Source organism: Littorina saxatilis, unplaced genomic scaffold (genome assembly GCF_037325665.1).
Source record: "Littorina saxatilis isolate snail1 unplaced genomic scaffold, US_GU_Lsax_2.0 scaffold_485, whole genome shotgun sequence".
NCBI classification, from domain to species: domain Eukaryota; kingdom Metazoa; phylum Mollusca; class Gastropoda; order Littorinimorpha; family Littorinidae; genus Littorina; species Littorina saxatilis.
In genome coordinates, this window is record NW_027126169.1 from 50582 (window position 1) to 66830 (window position 16249).

The following is a 16249-nucleotide window of genomic DNA, read 5'->3' on the forward strand; positions in this document are numbered from 1 at the left end:
TAACACGCGCACACCTGGTTAGCACCACTCTTGTTGCTGCAAGCTTTCATTTGGAGGAAGCTACCCGAATTTCCCAGCCCTGGGATAATAAAATAATGAAAATGAAATGAACAATAACGCATTGCAATGCGTTGTTCACGTACGGACGATAAAAGAAATACGCATTCTTTAATATGACTATACCTATTCCTATCCCTTTGTCTTCTTCAGCAGAATACTTCCTAGGACGGCTTTCATTCAAAGTCATCTACAGGTGAAGAAAAGAGTGCATAACACAATAGGCCTACCTTTTGAGGAAAACATGATGGTTACGATGTTTCACTCTCGATTTCAAAAGACGGTAGAGGCGAGTTGCAGCAGCCAACACCGCGACATTCCCCACATCCAGATGTGCACTCTAGTCCGTGTTTCCTGCAGCTACACCGCTTTGTGTCACAACCACTTTTGCATGTGCAGCGAATCACCTTTAACACATCGGCTGGTGCTGCCGGCAGATCTGTTGTCACTGGAACAAGGATGCCATGCTCAAGTTTCCAGCCGTAGTCTGTGGAATCCATGGCCACTTTGAGTCCCATCCATTCTTGTACTTGCAAGTACACTCGCATGCTGTGGAATCGGGCAGCTGCTGAGGTGGGTGGCAGAGTGTGAACTTGCACAAACGTTGTTCCAACAGCTACCTTTGAACAGAAGAGTCGGTAGCGAAGTTCATCGAGACCCTCTCTGGAACTACCGTTGTAGAGCAGCACTAACGCCTTTTCACCTGCTGATAGGATATCCTCTAAGGTCGCATTGTCTTGGAGGAACACTTCAGCAAGTGTTTGCAACTGTAGGTTGTTTCTGAGTTTCTTCATCGAGGCTGCTTTTCCGACGCCATAGGGCCTAGAGGTTGTGTCGCTGCCGGTAAAGGCGTGGAGAAACAGGAGCAAGTGGCGCACGTTGCCAAGAGCTGCAATCAGCTGTTTGATGTTCCAGAACTTTGAAGATTTACCGGCCTGTTTGTCAGAAAAGAGCAGGATGTCATGTGCGTCTGCACATGCATGATGGCCTAACAATACCAACAGATCCGTGTCTTCGGCAATTACTGCAGTGACTTTTTCTCTGGCGCAGTGTGTTGCTGAGAGGACTATCTGCACGTCAGCGTCTGCTTTGGCATGGATAACTGTGCAGTTTTTTTCCAAAGCTGTACCAAGTGCACAGATGAAACGATGTTTGTTCTCTGCGTTTGCAAGAAACTGCTCTTTTGTGGATCTGAGAACCATGTCCGGTGAGAAATGGACAGCAGCCCCTCTACGCCCCTTTGTCCTCCGCAGGTGAGTCATGTCCTTCGTTGATGGCCCAGACATATAGCCATCAAAGACAATGACGGCATGTGGGTACCGGGAGTTGACGAACTGTGTATAACCATCTATGATGCTCTGGAAGGTGTTTCCCCGCGTCCACGATCCTTGCAGCCTTTGAAGCAAAGAGCCTCCGTCAATGACGAACTGTACGTCGGCAGGAAAGTTTGAGCTGGGAGAACCTGCATGGGCAATAACCAGCTTCCACAGTTCATCCGCCAGGGTAGCTTTGTTCGGCTGTCTCAAAAATTCATGGGATTCAAACAGGGCTGAGGGGAAGCTGCACAGTTCAAACTGAAAGAGTTCTTTCTTGTCCTCGTATGTTGTGTTTGCCACTGTTATGAATCTCTGGAAGAGAAGCTGAGGGTCGACTGTGATCGAATGTCCATCAACCTTCAGTGACTTTTTTGTTCCCAGTGTTATGACTTGATCCTTCTTTTTTAAGACGAGATCCGACACTGTTTTCCCTTCCATGGCCTGCATTATGCCCCACCCGACCTCTCTGGCCTTGGTAACGTTTACAGCCGCTTCCCCAACAACTCCAGTTGCAATGTTCCTGAGGGCCTGATCATCAGCAAAAGGGTTTCTGTCCAGGAGGTAAGACGTGATAGCCATCATGTCTTTTGTGTCCCGAGCTGTTCTTGCTGACCCCATTTCTATATGCTGGTCACTTGAAAGTCGCCGTGTGCCTGTGACTTCTTGCATGGCATTGTTCACCTGAGCGCAGGCTGGCATGGAGAGCACCCACTTTGAACGCTGAAACTCAGTCATGCCTCTCCCTCTTGTTAGACCACCTGTTGTTTTTGCATCCCGCATCAGGGTCTGTTCTATCGCAAGATCTGATGAGATCCCAGCCCATTGGCGGTCACTTCGTCTCACAACGTGATTTCCTTCTGTGAAGCTTTTGTAGACATCAGGACTGGTTTTGTCAAGTTGGTTCATCATCTGCAGGTACAGATAGGCTGACTTGGTATACGAGTTGTGTTCAGCTGCTGCTAGATATGGCAGCATCTCCTTTACAACAGAAAGGTGAAGAAACCAATCTCCCGTCCTCTCAGCTTTCAAAAAGCGCTTCAAGATGTCAACCATTGCCATGTACAGTAACCAGAGTTCACTGGTTTTACTGCAAAATGAAAGTGTTCTTTCCTGTAGTTTCGTTCTGATTGTGACAAGATGTTGGCTGTTCTGGATCGACTCTGGAGTCAGCTCTCCCCTCAGAAGTTGGTCATGAAGAGAAGAAGCAGCCTTCAAATCTTCTCTACCTTCGAAGTCACGCAGTGCATCTCTCACTATTCCCTTCACATCAGAGGGGAGCTGGGAAACTGGTTCTAACTCTAGAACACCGTGAAGCTGCACAGCAGTGTCCTTATTGATGCTCAGTGCGTCAACTTGGTTCACATTGAGTTCAGACTCGTAAGGGGTCGAAAGTGTTCCTGTCTGCTCATCTTGCGTGTTTTTATCTCTATTCTTTTCTGTGTCACTTTCGGGCAGTGGCAGTGGCACACGGAATATGTCAGACAGCAACAGCATACTTAGTGCTGCGTCAACAAGTATGTGTCCTCGAACGGCACGCAGCACAGCTTTCCCTTGAAGCATGTTGCTCGCTGCGTTTGGTGCGTACACAGTAGACAGCACTTCATGAAGACCCGTTTCTTCCATCAGATGGCCAATACACGCCAGGAAACTCATTTCCAGATGGAAGGGTCCAAGGCGAAGGACAATGGCTTTAAGGTCGCTGCCATCTGGCTCACTGGAGATGATGCCAAGAGCTTTCCACCATAAGGGTTGGTCAAATGTCAACACAGGTGTCGTGTTGCTGCGCTTTGCCTGAGCACTGATGAAATGCAGGGTAGAAAATATGCACGTGGTGTCACTGGGATTCATGTCGATCATCGGCATAAATATTATGGATGACTGTCCTGGATATCTGCCCTTGTGGATGGCTTGCATGAAACCAGACCAAGATGGTCTGTCGGGTTGCAACAGCCAGCAAGCTTTCCACAGCAGATCCACCTTTGATGTTACATCTTCTACAAACACGTTTTCAAGATGTTCAAATTTCAGCTTCAGCAGGCCATCACACGCTTGTCTGTTGTAGTACTGAATGTCAACTTTAGCTCTTTTCACTATTTCTTCTGGCTTGACGTCAGTTCTTCTTCTGATCCTGTCTGTTTTCCCGATGGTCGGAGTGACAGTGGCGATCATTCCCATTCCATGAAATGTGTTGCACCCGTCAAGTGTTGCTGTGTTGTGGTCAAGGTTGTCTGCGATATATTGGGTAAAATGGCCATCAACTTGAAACGCAACGTTGTTTTCTGAAACGGCAGCATTCATTTCATAGGTCAGAACCTCCTTGTACGATGAACAGAATCCCAGAGAATACAATGTGTCAATGAGAAACTTTGAATCAAAACAGTGATGCATTTGCACAGCTAGTCCGATCTGTAGGGGACACAGCAACAATCGTGGGCGAGATGCCTGCATAATTGCCTGTCCAATCGATGAGACTTTCACGCTGGTTTCCTTTCCACTGAAGATGTTTTCAAGAAGAATCTGTAAGGACTTTGGAACAAACTCTAAGTTGGCGCCACGCGATGAAATGTCATCATCACTGGGGTACATTGCACGGGATGTCGGCACTGCTCTTATGTCATTCTTTAGCAGTTCTGCAGCGGTTTTGAGAATCAGCTCTTTCTGTGCATCCTCATCTTTGACCTTTTTTGCATAAAAGTTATGAAGAATTGAAGAGGCCGTCTTCCTGAATGTTACGACATTTGACTTGCCGTTGACTTCCGTGACGATGAGCTGCTCACCAAAATAATTTTGAAGTTCTTGTTTCATCGTCGGGTGGCTATAAGCATCATCTGTAAACTCCTTCATTTTGATAATCAGGTCGTTCACTGTTATCTGTTCGTTTTCATTTTGAACCAGGTAGGTAGCAACTTTCTCAAACGCTTCAGCTTTCCTCTCATCTTTCGGTCGACCAAGTTTCACCTGTTTGTTGCCTTGATGCGACTGAGTAAACTGTGGTGGTCTTTTCCTGCTCCGAAAGCAAAGACTACAGTTTTGATGGTAGACTGCATCAGCAGCTGGCAAATCTGATACAAACTCCAGTCTGCTTCGTACAATGTCTGCCCATTCATCACAGCGCTGCGAACAAACTTGAAAAATTGTGCGTTCAAAGTCAAGTGTCCTAACTGGATACACTTTGGGACCAGAGCGCGAGTCAAGGTTTGCTTCCTTGCCGCAAAAAAGGCAACATTTAGCAAAGTCAAAATATTCTTTCTGTGAGCGCAAATTCTGTGCTAGATTTGATAAAGCGTTCTCTTTTTCTGCTTTCTTCTTCAAAACGCTCTGAATGTTACGTGCATTCGTGTAATTGCGACGACAAACCTCGTGCACTGCTTCACCTTCTGATAGACAAACGGCATCACCACGTTCCAGACTAGCCTTGTTTATGGTATCTCTTCCTCTGTCTGTTGGCACAACAGTCTTCTCTCCAAGGTTGAGCGGATCACCACACAAAACACACAGCGCCATGGTTTGTAATTGGAACAAAAGCTGCAAAATAAATTAAACTGAGTATGAGTCATTCTGTTTTATATCACTTTAGACATTTAATCTGGCAGGGAATCACACACACACACACACACACACACACACACACACACACACACACACACACACACTCACTCACACTCACACATACACGCACGCACACACACACACACACGCACACACAAACTCGCACGCCCAGTTCTCAACAAGGCAACGTTAGAATATACATGTAGCTAAATTACCTCATTGTTTGATCATGAGAAGTACAATAATGTCTTTTTTCCGGTGAATCTATTTTATACACAACACTGTCTCAGCAGCTTTAGATCTGTTTCGCGAGCCATACTTGTGACCTAAAAAACATTAGCGCCGGCGTGAAGGTGAAGGTCGGCTGAAACAATTCGGTCCTATTTACAGTAAAATACAGATATTTAGCTACTGCTGATTATCATCCTCTTGCGCATTCCAAGAAAAGTAGTCAACTAGATCATTTTCATAAAGAAAAAGACAAAAAAAGGAATTATAAACATATATTCGAGCGAACACTGCAGCGTATTACAGACTGTCAAAGCATCGTCTGCTGCAGTATCAAATCGATCGCTTCCAATCGCTTCCGATCGTTTATTTGTCCTATAACAAAGTAAAACCTCGGAAATATTCATTGATATTGCAAGTTTTTAGTGGCAACTTTTTAATTCAAACTATAAATCGCACAAAAAAGACGAAATACTTTACTTACCAAAGATTTGTTGACGTGCAGAGTTCTGCTTCAAATGCTCGCGCAAAACGAAGTTGTAGTTGTCTCCCATGGTAAACAAATCACCCAAGCTATGGCTGGCCAGTGAGGGCACATTAAATTCTACTGTTTTTCAACTTGAAAATTCTCCATTATGCAGAGGTGTACATAGGTATAACATGATGCAATTGTTAGATTTACATTCACTTTACCATTTCCATTCGATATCATTTCTGTAACCATTTTTTTTACCCCTTTTGCCCCGTTCCCCAGGTTATAAGTATATCATGTAAATGAGGTCATGTCAAGCAAGTCTGGCAGGGACCTGTTTTTACACTGCTTATGCTGCCAAAGTCACCGAGACAAACGTCATTATAGAAGAAAAAGAATCGCTCGCTAATTACCCTCGATGCATTTTTAGAACTAACACGTCACGCCACACTTTCAGAGTGACGTTTCTTTACTTTGACGTGATAGATTGCACGAGGCTTTAGAAGAGATCGAGGTTCCAAAACAAGCGTCTTCAATTTAGCTGCCTCGACTGCAGGACATTTTCAGTAAAATACACGTAAGTACAGTACGTAGGATACACAGAATACTACATGGCTTGCTGTGTCGCACCAGATTTACACTCGTTGCTTTTTCAAATAGTGAACAGCTCGCTTTCGCTCGCAGTTCAATATTTAAAAAAATAAAAAAAAACTCCTGTAAATCTGGTACGACACAGCAAGCCATGTAGTATTCTCTATGTGTCACAGAGAAAGATACGTAAAGGGTAGACATTTTGAACAGAAACTCATAGTTTACTACTACTACTACTACTACTTCTACTACTACTACAACTACTACTACTACTCCTCCTCCTCCTATTACTACTACTACTACTACCACTACCACAACTACTACTACTACTACTACTACTACCGTACGGTACTACTACTACTACTACTACTACTACCGTACGGTACTACTCAACTCAACTCAACTCAACTCAAATTTATTAATCCATATGGAAATTATGTTGTAACAATACTCATTTCCAATCAAAAGAATAAGAATGCATACTACTACTACTACCGTACGGTACTACTACTACTACTACTCACCCCTGTATGTGAGACAAGCCTAGCAGTGACGCAAAATCCACCACCCCTAGAGCTGCAGTGGACACCCCACCAGCGGACGCCATGACAAGTCCGACAAGGAGCACAGAGGTGTGTTCAGAGCGAGGAGTGCACGTCAGTACGAACGACCTCGTGAAGCTGTTTATGGCATCAAATCCAGTGTCCAACAGGATGAACGCAAGCAAACCCAGGCCTGCTTTCAATGACAGCTGTGGATTGGAATTATTTGCCGTATGAACAGGTAGTGGACTTACAGATAAGTGCCACAAGAACAAACAATAAGCATACTAAAAAGTTAACATGAAAAAGTAGAATACATCAAATGTAAAACAGAAGTGACCACAAAAAACAAATAAATACAAAACAACAATAACACCAACGACAAGAACAGCAACAACAACAACAACAGCAACAACGACTGACATACAAATATTGCACATACACATAACTTGACTATTCAGGTGTTTGTGCATTACTTTCTCCCGTTTGATGTCTTCTGTTTTTATATTTAGTCAAGTTTTGACTAAATATTTTAACATCGAGGGGGAATCGAAACGAGGGTCGTGGTGTATGTGCGTGCGTGTGTGTGTGTGTGTGTGTGTGTGTGTGTGTGTGTGTGCGTGTGTGTGTGTGTGTAGAGCGATTCAGACTAAACTACTGGACCGATCTTTATGAAATTTGACATGAAAGTTCCTGGGTATGAAATCCCCGAACGTTTTTTTCATTTTTTTGATAAATGTCTTTGATGACGTCATATCCGGCTTTTCGTGAAAGTTGAGGCGGCACTGTCACGCCCTCATTTTTCAACCAAATTGGTTGACATTTTGGTCAAGTAATCTTCGACGAAGCCCGGACTTCGGTATTGCATTTCAGCTTGGTGGCTTAAAAATTAATTAATGACTTTGGTCATTAAAAATCTGAAAATTGTAAAAAAAAAATAAAAATTTATAAAACGATCCAAATTTACGTTTATCTTATTCTCCATCATTTGCTGATTCCAAAAACATATAAATATGTTATATTCCGATTAAAAACAAGCTCTGAAAATTAAATATATAAAAATTATTATCAAAATTGTTTTTTCGAAATCAATTTAAAAACACTTTCATCTTATTCCTTGTCGGTTCCTGATTCAAAAGATATATATATATGATATGTTTGGATTAAAAACACGCTCAGAAAGTTAAAACGAAGAGAGGTACAGAAAAGCGTGCTATCCTTCTCAGCGCAACGAATACCCCGCTCTTCTTGTCAATTCCACGGGCACTGCCTTTGCCACGGGCGGTGGAGTGACGATGCTACGAGTACACGGTCTTGCTGCGTTGCGTTGCGTTCAGTTTCATTATGTGAGTTCGACAGCTACTTGACTAAATGTTGTATTTTCGCCTTACGCGACTTGTTTTTTTATATAGATGCAAATGTTTTTTAATACACATTTTTATTTAAGAAGGAGACATTACTTACAAACAAACTAACAAAACTAGTAACTTTTGATATTAAAATCCTATGCCATTTGATACATTCAGACGTGTATACAGTGCACACTCACAAACACACACACACACACACACACACAAACACTCACACACACATACACACACCCACACACACAAACACACACACACACACACACACACACACACACACACATTCCTCCCCCCAACACCTACAATCCCTTTGACATTCCCAATCAGAATTAATACCATACCTCAGTTGAATCATTCATCATCCAACTTTTCCCAGCAGTTCCTTTGTGAACCGAGGCCTTCAAACCTTTTTCAGAAAAACTGCCGTCCATAGAACTATCAATCAGATCCAAAGTGAAGAACAAATCCCGACCGGCGTCTCCTTTGACACTTGTTGACATAATGGAGGGCACACCGAAGCGATTGTTTTCAAGTAAGAGTAATCCGTCGGCAGGTACGATGATATTCCACGGATAAGAATGATTGTCCACAGGACTCAGCGTGCCGTTATAGTTGATTAGGTCGACCAGATGCAAAGTGTTCGCAACGACGACAAGACTCATGCCAAGAAGAAGACACCCCGCGCCAAAGACCATGGCAATGCTCTTTCGGCGTATTGGATTCGAACCTCTATCAATGATCCAGCCGACAAGAAGTAGAAGCAGAAAGCCAGAGATCCCAGACACTGACCCAAGTAGTGATGCCAGCCTCATAGGCATTCCTAGCATCTGCAAAACCTACGAGGACAAAAACGGAAAAAATAAAATGGTGTAGTTTTCATTAAATCGAAACGGTAGTAGTAAGGAAGCGCACGTCTCAGGCCTTGCGCAGCTGCGCAGCCGCGCAGCCGTATTTTGATAGAAGGTTATAGGTTAAGGTGCCTGTGTTTAAGTAGTGATAAAGAGGGATTGCGTTTAAACGGTTTATTGCGTTTTATATTTTGTCATGTGATTTCATGTGCCTGTACCTGTTGCTCGGTACTAATGACCACTCCAGCTGGGGTAAGCACCAATAAAAAGCAGTAATCCCCTCCCATTTTCTCCGCGCTTCGCGGAGCCCTCTCTCTTTAATAGCTATGTAGTTTGGTACCCTGTCAGGGGAGGTGTCAGGATAAGACAATAAAAAATGGTACCCCTACTCTTTGCGGAGCCCCCTCGCCGATAAAACCACCAGAGGTGGGCAGCAGTTAGAGAAGTTTAATAGGAGGCGGTTTGCCTACCCCGAGGGTTGATTAGGGTTTAATGCTTAGATTAGTGCCAGACAAATGGTGTGGGGTGGGTGTGGAAGTTAGCTCGACTGATGAGAGGGCTGGGAGCTGATGTACACATATAAAAAAAGTTTTAACAAGTAGACTCAGATTGTTGTTTTTTATGTGGGTGTTATAAACATCGGAGGTACATTTTACACCGAACACGAGTTGTTCTACAGTCAGTCATACATAATGTTAGGTTAGAGACTGATCACGTCTGAGTATTGCACCACAGAGATGCAAGACCTAAACATGTTAGAACTTGTTGATTGGTCAGCACTAAAAATAGAAACGGTTGTTCTACGTACAAGGTTTTGATAGGTACACCAGATAAGATAGGTATTATTTTGTTTTTGATATTTATTTTCTTCGTTGTTGCGGTGTTTAATTTTTTAAATTTTGTTGTTGATAGACTATGTAAGAGGTAGGGTTATATGTGTGGTGGGAATAAAATGTAAGTGCAAACACACACACACACACACACACACACACACACACACACCTCCGATCACACACACACACACACACACACACACACACACACACACACACACACACATATACACACACACACACACACACACACACATGCGCGCGCGTTTACACAAGTACTTCCAAACAAGAAGGTAAAAAAGTCAGACGTAAAGAGTAACAAAACAATACATAAAACTGCTCACGGTAGCATTCAAGAGTTATACAGACACATAGTTATTAACTTTTTCAATATGATCATTTTATTATAAAAGTGACATCAGTCTTTTGAATATTAAAAATTAAATAAAAAAAGCCAAAACATGAATGTCAATGATAGGTTGTTTTTTTTTGGTATACAACACCGCCTTGTTTTGTTTTACACTTGTCTACTTTAGATGGGTTTTTTTTTTGGTGTGTTTTTGTTTGTTTGTTTGCTTAACGCCAAGCCGACCACGAAGGGCCATATCAGGGCGGTATGTTTTTATAACCAGGTCCTAGTTTGGTTGTTTGTCTTAGGGACTCCCATAACTTGGCGTGGGGTGACTTTCGTATTTCACAATGTTGGGTTATAGTAACCGAGGTCGTTGAAGGTAGACACACCAGCCGGCTCCTGGTAGCAGTTTTCAAACAGATTGCTGTTCTCCGAGTATTTGACAGGTGTGTGAGGTAGTTCGTCTGCTGGTGTTTCTTCTTTTTGTTCTGGACTCTTCTGATACGTCTGGTGTTTTTTTTAACTTCTATAGCTACAACTTCTGTTTGTGTTTTAAGTCGCTTCAACAGCGTTTCTCGGACTTTGATCAGGCGAGTAAATTCTTTACTGGCCAAGACCACCCCTCTTTGACTTGGTCGCACGCGTCTGTTTTTTCTGTTTCCTTGGGTGATGTAATGTCTGATGTGGATTTTCACAAGTTTTCGCCACGTTCTGACACTCGCGAAAATGGTTCGACCCAAAGGAAACATATCAGGTTCGGGTAGCGGTGAGCTAAACAGAGGATCTTCCTCGTCAAACATCTCTTTTGTCGTTCTCAGCAACAACAACAACAAAAGTGTTAAACAACTTTTACCTCTAGGAGACTGTCTTTTTAGACTGTAGCGTAGAGTAGGTGGTGTTGTCTTGTGATTCGATCAGGGGATTTAGTAAAAAAAATTAGGCAACACCATCTTTATACATAACCTCCTTAACCTATGACATCAGTTACTATTTTTTACAACAACAGCTTTAGACTTGTTGCGTTAACGCAGCTCTAAAAAAAAGTGCTATGAACTTACGGTCATTTACAACAGGGTTTTGGGGGTTAAAAATAGAAATGATGTAACGGAGCCTTGTACCTTGACTCTTTTTGATGATGAAATACATTGCAAACAAACCACAAGTAGGACTTAACATCCCCTGTAATACCTGTTCGTTGGTTTTAGAACACAAACCAATAACGCATACAAAAACATTAAAAAAAACACCTTCAATGTCTTTGTGATTCGATTTTAAACCAAAACTAGCAAAATATTCAATATTCCCCTGACCATCATAATATACACCAACCCAATGAGAGCCAACCTGGGTCTGTGTTTATGACGTAAGACGAGGTTTGAAGTAAATTTATCTCAGAAGGAAGTTGGTCTCTGGTGTAAACATCCACATTCGACCGTCTTGCCACGTGTGGCTTAACAGTAGGCGAGAGAGCTCTAGTCCATTCATGCTGTAAAAGCAGTGATAACCTGCCTACTCTGATCAATTTCTAGCAACGAGTCCATTTCTGCATACACAATAACGTTAACAGACTCTGTCAGGGGTACACTAAACTTTAGTTCCAAAGAAACTTCTCACATACTGTCTGTTTTCAAAACTCTGGTGTTAGTGGTTTTTGTAGGGACTTGTTTTTCATCAACATAGGGACAGAGGAAATTCAAGTTGTGGGTTTTAAAGTTAAATGGATTTTTGGCGTAGCTTCCTTTAAACACAGCGCTCTCTACTACTCCTACTACAACGCGTGTTGGTGGCTGGCTGAGAAACAAATTGTCTAAAACAGCACTAAGGTTTCCACGAGGGAGCCCGTAAGATTTCATAACTACTCTTTTTAGAGGGTATTTGGCTGTGGACCTCTCTAGGGTTTTTGTGTGAACAAGACTTACAGATGGATTTAGTTTTACTTTTCTGACAAACAAAAAGGTGTGTGTAACCACCGTTAGGTAAGCAGGATTAATCCGTGACTCATCACATTAAAACTGTTTTTGTTGTTGTTGGTAGAATGAGTCGAAGTTTTACATCCACACCATTAAACAAACAAAAAAATCCGACCCTGGTTCATAACAGACACATGTAGTCGCCCCATCATACCAGAGTTTTGATTAAGAGACACTTCCACCTGAGAAAAAAAAAGAGAATACACCCACAGATTTTACTGGAGCCACGTCGATGTCGGCGGGTAGTGGGACACCGTTACCTTGAGTCACTTTAGCTCGAATATACAAAAATGTCTTTGTCAAATACAGATATTCACTTCCCCCACCACTTATGTTAAATTCAATAGGGGCCGATGCGGAAAGCGATGCGAGAGGAATAAAATATTTATGTAAATCTAACATAACCTTTTCCACCAAAGTGACCAGGTCCTGTGATGGGTTGTTGGGTAACATCTGTTTTCAAAAATTCTTAACAACTCGGGGCTCATCCACAACGAGATATTTTTGAGTAAATTAACACGTACTTTTTTCTTTTTTTTTTGTGTGCTACTTTTGGTGTATAAAACCTTACATAGTGAGTAAGACTTACAGCAACCAAGAGCTGGTTTAGTGAGTTTATAAAAAAATAAATAAATTTTTTTAAAAAAAAGCAGTGAATCATACAGACAACCAAAAAAAAACAAACAAAAAAACAAAAACAAAAAAAACACCACAAGCAAGAGAAGCTCTTGATATCAGTAGTTGGTTCTTCTAAGATGTTAGTATCAACAGTCGTAGCTTCACCAGACAAGACAGCCTCACACATAACTACTCTGAATATTGTCTAAGGGTATCAGTTGAGATCCATGTGTCAAACGACGTTGGGTACCCAAACCAAAGTACTAAATACTCTCTTTTTTCTCCCTTATCAAGTTGTTCTTTTTAGCACTTTATCAAAACGATACATTTTTTCTCGCCTACTTTTTGTAGTTCTTCTTTGTCAAAAAAAACAAAAACAACAACCTACCTTGCAGTTCTTCTACGTACTCGTCTTTCAGCTTATAGGTCACTGGAGATGTTTTCAACACACTGCTAACTGTAAATAATTTTTTCTGGTCACGTAGGTAAATAACCTTTTTTAAAGAGTCGCCGTGTTTTACTTAGTCTCACACGATCACCAAACTGTAACCTACCTTTGGGTGTTTTCTTTTGGGGTTGTTCGTACAAAACTTGCCAAACTTCTTCGTTGTTTCTTTGTTAGCAAGGCAATCTTTAACAGGTGCTGTTTTTATACTTCTGTGAAACGAATGGTTATACTTTTTATTATTGATGTCATCGTTCTCCGTCGTAAAAAAAAAAAAAAACTGTATACCCTCGTTTTTTTAAAAACCGCTGAAAAAACAAAACAGGAGCGATGTTGTTGTTGTCAGCTTTTAAAAGTATTATGGATTTAGGACACAAAACCTTTTAAAGTGCAAACTGACAAGGGAACAGAGTTTTTGAACACCCCTGTACCAACATTCCCAACCACACGGCTGTATCTTTTACAGACAAGAAAAGGACACACAAAAAAAACAAAACAACTTCTAAATGACTCTTTGTTTTCGAAAAGTTGACCCCGCTGACAGAGAAACTGTTTGAAGTGGAAATGCTCAAGCCCACCCTCAACTGGAATCGCCCTACAACCTCTTCTCATGTAACTGACTGGTGTTGTTTTGTTTTTTCTTTTTGTAAATAATCATGACCTAGCATTCAAGAGCCAAGTCTCTAATGTGGTTTTGACAGAGATGTCATAACGGTCCCAAACCCGTGTAAACACAGAGGGGGATTTGGAAACAAAGGTAAGGCTCAACCAAGATTTCAACAACAACAACAAAAAAACCGTGATACTAAAAAAAGGAAACCTGGTTGAAGATGTCATATTTTCTATTGATTTTGTATGATCAAATCGAATAATGGTTCATGTAACCTCCAAACAAAGTGGACAACTTCCGACATAACAAAACCTTGACATTGTTTTTTTTCTTTAAAACAAAAAATGTATCAGATGAATTAAAAAATAAAAACTTTTGTTAGTGTCATTTTTTTGGCTTCAATACCTTCATCTTAGCTGATATGGTTTTTTCGTAGTCATATAAAGAAACTGAGTTGAAGATAGTGTCAAGAAGGTCCGACGTAGACTGTTACCGTTCTAAATCAACACCCTCGATCTACAACAACTTAGACCTTCTTTTTGTGTGTCTGCAGATCAGGGGTTTTTTTTTTTTTCGTCTACCAGTAGACCAAGGTGTGAATGTTGCAGTTCTACTTTGACTTGGTAGACAAGTTTTTGCCTCGGGACGAATACTAACTTTGTGAAATGGACATGGACTCCCTGTACATGGTTCTCTCTACCCCAGCCTTTGAAGAAGCTATCAAACCAGAGTTCAAAAAAAGACTTCTACCAATAGTGGTCCAAATGGTTTCCTTCACAAGTCTGTGAGGATATTTACACAAACACACACATACATTCACACACACATTCACAACCACACTTTCTTTGCACTTCACCGAACACTCTCTCTTTTACGGTGGTAATAACTATCAGAGTAAGGTAATTAAACGGTACCTCTGCGCTTCGCGGAGGCCCCTCGCCGATAAACCACCAGAGGTGGTCAGCAGTTAGAGAAGTTTAATAGGACGTGGTTTCTCTATCGAGGTTTGCTTAGGGTTTAATGCTTAGATTAGTACCAGACAAATGGTGTGGGGAGGGGTGTGGAAGTTAGCTCGACTGGTGAGAAGGGGTGGGGTGGTAGCTGATGTACAAATATAAAAGCTGTAGCAGCTAGACTCAGATAGCTACTCCACAGCCATTTTGGTAAATCATACGAAAAACCATGGATGTTTGGACATGTACCCGTGTAGAACAGGTGTTTGACTTGTGTAAGAACTTTGCAAAAACTGATTGTCCTGGCTGTTTTTTTGTTGATCCCTGGGCCATCCACACCTGTTGGATAGAGGACGAAGTAGAGCTGATGACGATGTGGGGAGAGCGAGCTGTCGATGTTATGTTTGGGGGAGTTGTCTATTACAATCCCCGTTTGCAGGACATAAAGGACAATCTCCTACCCTATGTCAGGGATGTGTTTTTGCCAGTACGCTATTTTCAAAACCACCCGCATCTCTTTGTGGATAGTGGGAGTGACAGTGGTATGGAGTCAGACCATGATGAGGATGCTTTTGATGACGATGGCTGGTTTGAGGTTTATGTGCACAACCTAGATGCGGTGCGAGACGATGACCCTGAGAGCGGTGTAGAAGACAACTAACAAACTCAGGTAAGTGCTAGTTAGTTAAAAAAAGAGAACAAGAGAGTAAGAGACCACGGGGGCGGGGGAGATGGATTGGGAGGTAGGTGTAAGTGTGTGTATGTATGTATGAGAGAGAGAGAGATAGAGAGAGAGAGATAGAGAGAGAGAGAGAGAGAGAGAGAGAGAGAGAGAGCGAGCGAGCGAGCGAAAGAGTACCCGTGTGATGAATCGACACACACACACACACACACACACTTTGTACCAGGGGTGTGGAAGGGGCGTTGTTTTTAGTTAGACACCAGCAGCAAGAGTCTTTATACCGACCCCTAGTTTTGAACAGCGTCAGTTAGATACAACTTTTTCGAACCAAAAAAGATGCATCGTTTTGTGAACCAAGTTACAGGTCGTGTTCATACTCGGCTTTTTTTTAGTTTGATGTGGACAAACATCTGTAACCTGAGTTACGAACTTTGTGAAGGCTGTGAGCTAAATCAAGGAAATCAGCTAGGTCACAGCTGTCTTATGCTCACAAACGAAGAACGTGTTGGGTTGTACACAGAAACAGCCTTAAAACGCCTTTTGAATGTTGATGAGGTTACGTCGTCCGTGGTTGATTTTTGTATTGAACAACTACTTCTAGACGCGGAAGAAAAAAATGATTAAACAAAACAAACCAAGGGGGGTTGATAGTTGTAAATAAATAAGAAATTAGTGTAAAAAATAAAAAACCGTGTTTTTATTTTTTTATTTTATTTTTTTTATTTTTTTTACTTAGTACTTAATGATGTTTTAAAATATATTTTCAGGGTCATCTTCTAAAACTTGCACCCAGCCCGACCACAACACCCACCGACA